General features: G+C 32.8%; 1 long non-coding RNA gene across 1 annotated transcript; it reads right to left on the minus strand.

Moving 5' to 3' along the window:
• Positions 1–414: 414 nt before the first annotated feature.
• LOC143074599 (uncharacterized) lies at positions 415–7,885 on the minus strand. Its single transcript, XR_012977958.1, has 4 exons — positions 7,510–7,885; positions 5,115–5,208; positions 3,566–3,784; positions 415–1,432 (listed from the first exon to the last, which is right to left on the minus strand). It is a non-coding gene; the product is annotated as an uncharacterized LOC143074599 (long non-coding RNA).
• Positions 7,886–8,426: the final 541 nt, after the last annotated feature.

An 8,426-nucleotide genomic window follows, 5' to 3' on the forward strand; every position in this document is an offset into this window, starting at 1 on the left:
TTGCCAAGAAATACCAAGAATTAAATACGGTCAAGCTGAATTCCTGGAAAAGTATATGTCATGATAGTTATGTGTTATTTTGTTATGTTTGAATAAAGAATGGTTGGTAATGCATTAGACGATATACATCAAATGAATAAAGATGGTGCACTTGCAACTAATGTTTTTTTTTCACAGCTGACACATTGTGACATATTCAAAACAACATTTTGTATGATCGTCTTTACATACATAGATAGGTTAAAAATTCCTGCTCGGTATAATCCAATAAATTTTTTTTAATAATTTATTTCTCTTTTTTGAAATAGATATAACAGTATAACATATTTTACATGTATAATGAAAAATGTACCAAATCTTATAAGGAATAGTATAATACAATGTACATACTGGGCAAAAGATATACAACGAATTAACAGACAACCATCAATTTAAGAACATAATAATAAACAAGGCTACTAGTTTGAAACATAATATCATGCAAGACAAAGTTTGCATAATTGGTATATGAATAAATATTGTTCGTACTACCAATGCATTTTATTCAAACAATACAAATCGTTAATAAAATGATGCAGTTGTTTAACTTCATTTTAACAAAGCAACAGAACAGTAAACAGTGAAATAAAGCTACAACAAAACCAGAAATTCAGATACAAAACTTTCTCCGTTTGCACTTAAACATACAAGTAAAAGGAGGCTAGAACCAGCATAGTGTGATTATATAAAAAAAATTAAGAAGAATTGATCAAAACAACATTACAAAAAAATTATTACGGACCTGTTTCGGTATTGTTATGCGTTACAATTTGTGACTAAAATCAGCAAAGACCCATCGAAACATCATCTGATACATGTACAGAAATTTAACAATACTTTAAGATATTTGGATGATATATTGGCTCTCAATAATGACGACTTGAGTATGTATACTAAAGAAATTTATCCTGCGGTGTCTTTATAACATAAACATAAATATAAAAAGATATCTAGACACAATTACAATTTTTTTGACATATAATTATTGAAATACATTTTCTTCAAAAGTTTGAGATTCAAAATCTGCTCAAGTAGTTAATGAAGATGAATATGAAAATAAAACCATGACAGCTAAACACTTTTGGTGTTGGGAACCATGTATCTTAATGTCAGATAACCAAAATCTGTATTCTATGCTATCTGTAAATGTAACACTTTGAATTTACTGTCAACTATCTTATTATTTGATATCCGAAAACTTTGATCTCTCCAAACTGTAAATATTCTGACCCTTTGATGATTGTCATTTTGACAAAACGACTTTCTAAATACCACCCTTTGCACTGAAATACAAGATGTTCTCCGTTAGTACCTGGGCCTGTGTAATGTGCGCACATCGTCATATGATCAAGGTGTAGTCCAACGGTTATATCAAGATCATGCAACCTTTCGCCTGTAGAACAGAAGAAAAATATACATTTACCGTTTTCTTACCACTGTCAATTGCCTATGTATTATACAACTAAAAAGAAGTACAGTATTATAAAAGTCCCATTGATGACGAGAATGTACTTAACCCTTAAGCAAGTTAATACTCATAAATCTAGGAAAATACAGACAATAAAAGAGATATATGTATTATACATGTTATACCTTAGCTTTACTTTATAGTGTATACAGCTAAAGTTGTATACAACATGTACAAATTTAAAAAAAATATGTGACTTACCTTATTTACTATTCATTTAGACAACGAGTTGTTTGTTTTTAGAATACATGCGAATTTGGCGTAAACCAGTTTAGCCTGGTATCAATTGTTAATTTCATAAATCGCACATCGAGTGCTGAAAATATACACGACAAATTGCTTCGATTTGCGACATTACAACAATTCAATTGTGAGCGTCTATGATCTGAAATATGTTTATTATCTTGCTTGAAAATGTAAAGACCAAGACCCACTAGACCACGATCGCATCACGCTCACCGCGATCTAAAATAAATTCAGATCGTGGTGAGGTCGCGGTATGAGCTGCATGAAAAGGTAAATTTCCGTTGCTCTCACATTGCTACTACGTCCTCATTACGCTTCTACAACGATCCCGCTACGATTATACCACGTTCTCAACGCGCTTATTCTGCGACCTCACTACGCTTATCAAGATCTTTCTAAGCTCATCGCGTTCTCACTACGACCATACCACGAGTTATCCGATTGCAATACGATCTTACCACACTTCTACTGCGATTGTAGCACGTTATTACCACGATTATACTACGTTCATACCGCGATCTTACTACGTTCTCAGCAAAACCGTCAACATCGTGTTCTATATCAATGCAGTTCCATTCCTTCTATTTCTGATTAATACGGAAACAGTACAGTCATGCCACCAAAACCTACTAGAACACGTGGGCGTGATTGTAGAGGTTGATGTAAAGGCAGGGGAGCTCTGATAGTAACGAATCCTGATCAAGCAGAGATGTCGGACCGACCAATCCAACCTGAATTACAACCTTTTGCTGGTCCATAAAGCTCAAATGACGATATTTTAGTGAATGATAGCAGAGATGACACAGATAGGTCAATAGATGTAGGAAGATGTGGTATGAGTGCCAATGAAACAACTCTCCATCCAAGTAACAATTTATAAAGTAAACCATTATAGGTCAAGGTACGGCCTTCACCACGGAGCCTTGACTCACACCGAATAGCAAGCTATAAAGGGCCCCAAAAAGTAAAAGCATTCAAACAGCAAAACAAACGGTCTAATCTATATAAAAACGAGAAGCATGGTTGAACCGTTAGAGAAAATGGACAAAAACTCTAATTACATACAAACAAACAAAACCTGGAGAGATTAAATATATTTTACGTGAAAATGACAATGAGAATGATGGTCGTAGTATGAATATAGTCAGGTCGTAAGAAGAGCGTGATGAGGACGGCGAGGGCGTGCTAGAATTGTACTATGGTCTTGAACAGCGTGGTGTAAATGTAGTATAATCGTAGTGGAAGCGCAGTTAGGTCGTGGGAAGAACGTAATGGTCGTAGTGAGATCGTAATAACGTCGCTGTGAGATCGTAGCGCAGTCTCTCCAAAAAAAATAATCACGCTTTCGCTACGCTCTCTCTACGATGGTACAGCGACCTTTGCGATCTTAGTACGTCCTTAGTGCGCTCTCGATAAGCTTCTACTACGACCTGATTTGACCACGACCACACCACGATTGTTTTGAGCATGTTAAAAGTTGGCCACACTCATCACGATCTTGAAAACCTTACCACGACTGTGATACGACCTTACTGCGATCTAAACGATCGTACTACGATCATCAAAATTTGCATTTTTTTCACAGATCGTAGTGCGATCGTGGCCTAGTGGGACTGCGGTATAAGATGTAGATTATATCCTTATCACGTTATCAAAATGTTTTGGTAGTTAAACTATCCATTTGCGATTGAATGCACACTTTGAAAGGGTCAATTATCCTTTACTATGACCATACTATACAAACCAAAGAGTGGTATCCGCCAATTTGTGAACATCATTTTGAATTACATTAAATATACATTAAAAACGTACCATATGCATTTCGGTTGATAATTTCAATCCGAATGATGTTATAAATGGTTCCAAGATCAACCCACAAATACGGTAATAGTTCTAGGTGTGTACGTGACCACGTATTTGTTAAGCCATCAACTGCTCTAGATGCAGACAAGTCGGACCCTGCCGTTGATATTTGTTGAGTGTATTTTCTAAGCGCCACATTTAAAAATGTTTTGTGCGGTATATTAAAACCTGAAAATACAAATCAATTCGAAGGATTATTTTTTGTTCCATTTTTATTTTTAAGATTTTGAAAATATTATTGTTTATGCCCAAAACTTATCATCAAACTATTAAGATTCAAGTTATACCCACAAGATTAAGCTGTTATGCCGTAGTAAATTGTATCAATGTTGAGTTTCTTGCTACCAAGGATTACGATATCTTTCCTTCAATTATAAACTGACTATATGCAACCAAGAAGGTTTTATTGCCCCTAATATTCACTCTTACATTTTCGAAACAAACCAACTGTAGGTATTCCTTCAAACATTTTACGATCGAACTCTGCTTGTAAAAGTGACTTAGTAAGAGATTCATGTACCATATATGCATGAATAAATTCATTTGGACATTATGCTTCAACATGTTTAACCCCGCCGCAATTTTGCGCCTGTCCCAATTCAGGAGCATCTGGCCTTTGTTAGTCTTGTATTATTTTTAGTTTCTTGTATACAATTTGGAGTTAAGTATGACGTTCAGTATCACTGAACTAGTATATATATTTGTTTAGGGGCCAGCTGAAGGACGCGTCCGAGTGCGGGAATTTCTCGCTGCATTGAAGACCTGTTGGTGACCTTCTGCTGTTGTCTGGTCTATGGTCGGGTTGTTGTCTCTTTGACACATTACCCATTTCCATTCTCAATTTTATTTTTATTTTAGGGCATGATCTGTTAACTTACAGCTATGAAAACTATATAAGTATCAATGGGGATGTAAGTCTTCGAAAATATCTTGCAATTGAGTTTTGGCAAATCGATGTCAATGGTTTCAAACGTACCATCTTTTACACACACAGTTTTGTTATTCTTTAGGCCTTCACACATTCTACGATCGAACTCTGCTAGTAAAGGTGACTTAGTGTAAATAACTCGTAGAGACGTGTTTGAACTGTCAAGATCTCATGTGTCTATAGATAAAAGTAAACCATTATAGTATATATGCTTACGTCCTGTTTCTTGATTGAACATTATGAGATATTGCAATCTTTTAAATGTAGGCAACAGTTTTTAAGACGTTTAGATAAAAAAAAAAAAACTCGACTAAGAACACAATTCAAGAAAACAAAATAGAATTGAGAGAACCAAATGACTTCAAAAGGAGATAAAAGGGTTGTGTCTATTTGGTAAGAGATTCATGTACCATATATGTATGAATCAATTCGTTAAGACATTATGCTTAAATCAGGAATATGGCATGATCTGTTAACTAACAGCTATGAAAACTTTTTTAGTATCAAAAGGGAGGTAAGTCTTCGAAAATATCCTGCTATTGAGTTTTGGCAAATCAATTTCATACGTACCATCCTTGACACAGACAGTTTTGTTATTCTTTAGGATTTCACACACTTCATCTGTGCTGCATGGATGTCCTATACAGGGGTCAAACAAGGGATTCTGAAATATTTATACTTACATTACTTCATTATAAATATGGGACTTCCGATTGAATTTTCCTCGGAGTTCAGAATATTTGTGATTTAACTTTATACATATAGGACAAATGAAAATGCTATTCGTTTTCTAATATGTGTTCGTCATTGTCTTTATATATTAGAGTATAGCATTAATGATTAAAGTAAGCCAATGTAAATGAAAAATTAAAACTGAATATCTGATTTGTGATACTTGAATGATTTTGAATTAATTTAATGTCAAAGAGAAAAAGTTACTGGGTATTCTATACTAGAATATCTCTATGATCATGTTGATATTGAATTCAAATCAAATATATGTGATTGATATTTAAGAATTGAATGCTTCTTTTTGTAACTTTATTGGGGTGTAAAAGCGATGACCGAAGTACATTTTGTATGAAGCACGGAAGCGCTTCATTCTAAATATAAACGCACGGTCAACGCTTTTACAACCCCATAAAGTTACAAACAGAACCATTCAATACTTATAATTACATTTTTTAGCTATGATCATGAAAACACGAATTTTATAATTTTAAAATTTTATTCACCTGTGCACTTTATTGTGGGACCACGTGTTATACTGAATGAGAAGTTTTATAGAGTTTTGCAATTGCTTAAGGAATAACATGTGATGTGCAGTTAGCCAATCAGAATAAATTTTTATAATGAAACATACATCTAATGTAAGTATACAACAATGTAAAAACTACAAATGTAAAGAATTAATGAAAACAAAGAATTGGGATTCATATTTAAAATATTGATGATCAATTTTCACAAATTAACATAATACATGGTATAAAATTAAGATTGAATTTCAGCGAATTGTAATGAACGCAATGTTTGTATTACCAATACATATTGACTTTTGAATTTCATAATTAATTAAAACCTTTATTAAACTCTTTCAAAGAAACGGTAAGGAAGATTTCTGAACATGTACATGTAGACATGTGTATAATTTTTTTCATAAAGGGATATCACATCGTAATTTTTAATGAAATATTAATTATAAAGCCCGTAAATGAAGATATAGCCAACGTAAACTAATTGATGATTTGATTTAAAAATTTCTCAAGTGTTATCAATTAGACTAAATTGTTTTCAGTTGTGAGAACTTACATCATGCGTAAATACCATTTATTAGTATTTTCGCATTGCACAAGAACATGCGTATCTCAAACTGTTTATGGCGTCTTTATACTTAATCCATTTGATGTTTAATAATTGATACATTATGCTTGGAGAATTGGCTATTTTCCTTAGTAATATACTTTGATATAGCTTTCAGCAAAATCAAGTTTTCTGATATCATTATTTTGGTTTTATGTAAGTTGTTTTCGTGCTTCGTACCAATTCTTTTTTTCTTATTTTACAGTTTGTTCCTAGACGCTGTGTTGCTACATCACTGCCGTAGGTTGGGGAGGTTTTAGTACAGACAAACATGTTTAACCCACAATATTATGTAAGTGCCTGTCTAAAAATTAGGTATTGCATTTCAGTAGTTGCTGATTGTTCTTCGCATTCAATGTTAGTCCCTGTAAATTGCTTTGTTATAAATGATTATGTTTATTTTTCTCGTCTATATTGCTGTATATTTGTCATGTCGTGGTCTTTTACAGTCAACTATACAGTATGTGGGTGTTCTCACTGTCGAAGACAATTTACAAAAACCAGTATATAGTACATGTACGAGCACGTGACTAACAAGTTAAAACACTACCACATGTAGTTGCATCTTAGAACAGCATACTATTTAATATATAATTATGTTCCTGGTTGTATTAAAAAGTAAATTATCCAAATCAAATGTATTGTGCTCCTTACATGTTTTGGTTTTGTACAATAACATGAAATTCAAAACGTGACCAAATGAATTCTCTGATATTTCGTAACTTTATGTTATTATTCATCCACCGTTTAAAATCAACATTAAATAAACTCATCATAACAGGATTGAAATTTTATGTTTACGCCAGACGCGCGTTTAGTCTTCAAATGAATCATCATTGACGCTCGTATAAAAATGTTAAAAAGGCCAAATAAAGTACCAAGTTAAAGAACAATGGGACAAATAAATCTTTAAGGTTTTGCCAAATACAGATCGGTAATCTATTCTTTAGGTATAAAAGCATTAGTATTTCAAAAATTCAAAGTTCTGTTAACAATTAATTTATAACTATGAAATTATCAATGATAACTCAAGTCAACGCAGAAGTGCTGACTACTTGGCTGGTGATACCCTCGGGGTATTTAGACTCCTCTGTTATTAACTCACCCCTCTGTAATGTTGGATCACAACGTAGATATAACCAATAACATTTGGAAAGTACACTAAAGATACAGAATCTGGTTTCAGATTTATTTCACATGTAAAATGAACCTTGTCATAGTTGTAGGAAAAACATTGTGGTCGCCTAATACATTCTTTGAAGCATGCTCTTGGTGACATATGATCAAACGAACGATAGGTAAATCCCTGTAATTTTACATCCTTTTTATCTGGATTAATCGTGAAGATTTCGGTTTTACACTCCGCAGCTGAGATTTGTCGAATTATATAAATTATAAGTATTAATTGTACACTGCAGATAATCCATAGAGAAATACTAAAGAGCATTTTCTGCAATTGGGATTGAAACTTGATACTTCTACTTCCAATATTTAAACCGCTAGATACGTTTCCCCTTCAAATGATGGGGGCAATTTAGAAAAAAACTGTTTAAAATTAATCAATAAACAAAATGCTGTGCGTTATTTGTTTTGCTGAAAATATATCAATAAAATTCTTAAATGCCATATGATAAAACATAAAACGTTTTGTTTTGAAAATGAATTAATATCAATAATAATCTGTAACACAAGCCAATACATACATTTGATGTTTATTTTTAAACGATTAGGACGACAAAAGAACCGGAATTCCAAAAAAAATGAATGCGGTAAAGCTGTGTACTGAGCAAATATACGAGGACATTGATATCACTGTGTTATTAGTTAATTTTGAATTAATACGGAATCATTGGGAATGTAATGGATGACAGGGCGGATATTGACAAAAAACATTTCACATAATATTTTTAATTGAAATTTGTAATCGGATAATTTTCTACAAATTTATTTCAATTAGTTTATCCCAATACATTACAAACTTTATATATTAATACACAAAACGTAAGTTTTTTTATGCCCAAC

Source organism: Mytilus galloprovincialis, chromosome 5 (assembly GCF_965363235.1).
Source record: "Mytilus galloprovincialis chromosome 5, xbMytGall1.hap1.1, whole genome shotgun sequence".
Lineage (NCBI taxonomy): Eukaryota > Metazoa > Mollusca > Bivalvia > Mytilida > Mytilidae > Mytilus > Mytilus galloprovincialis.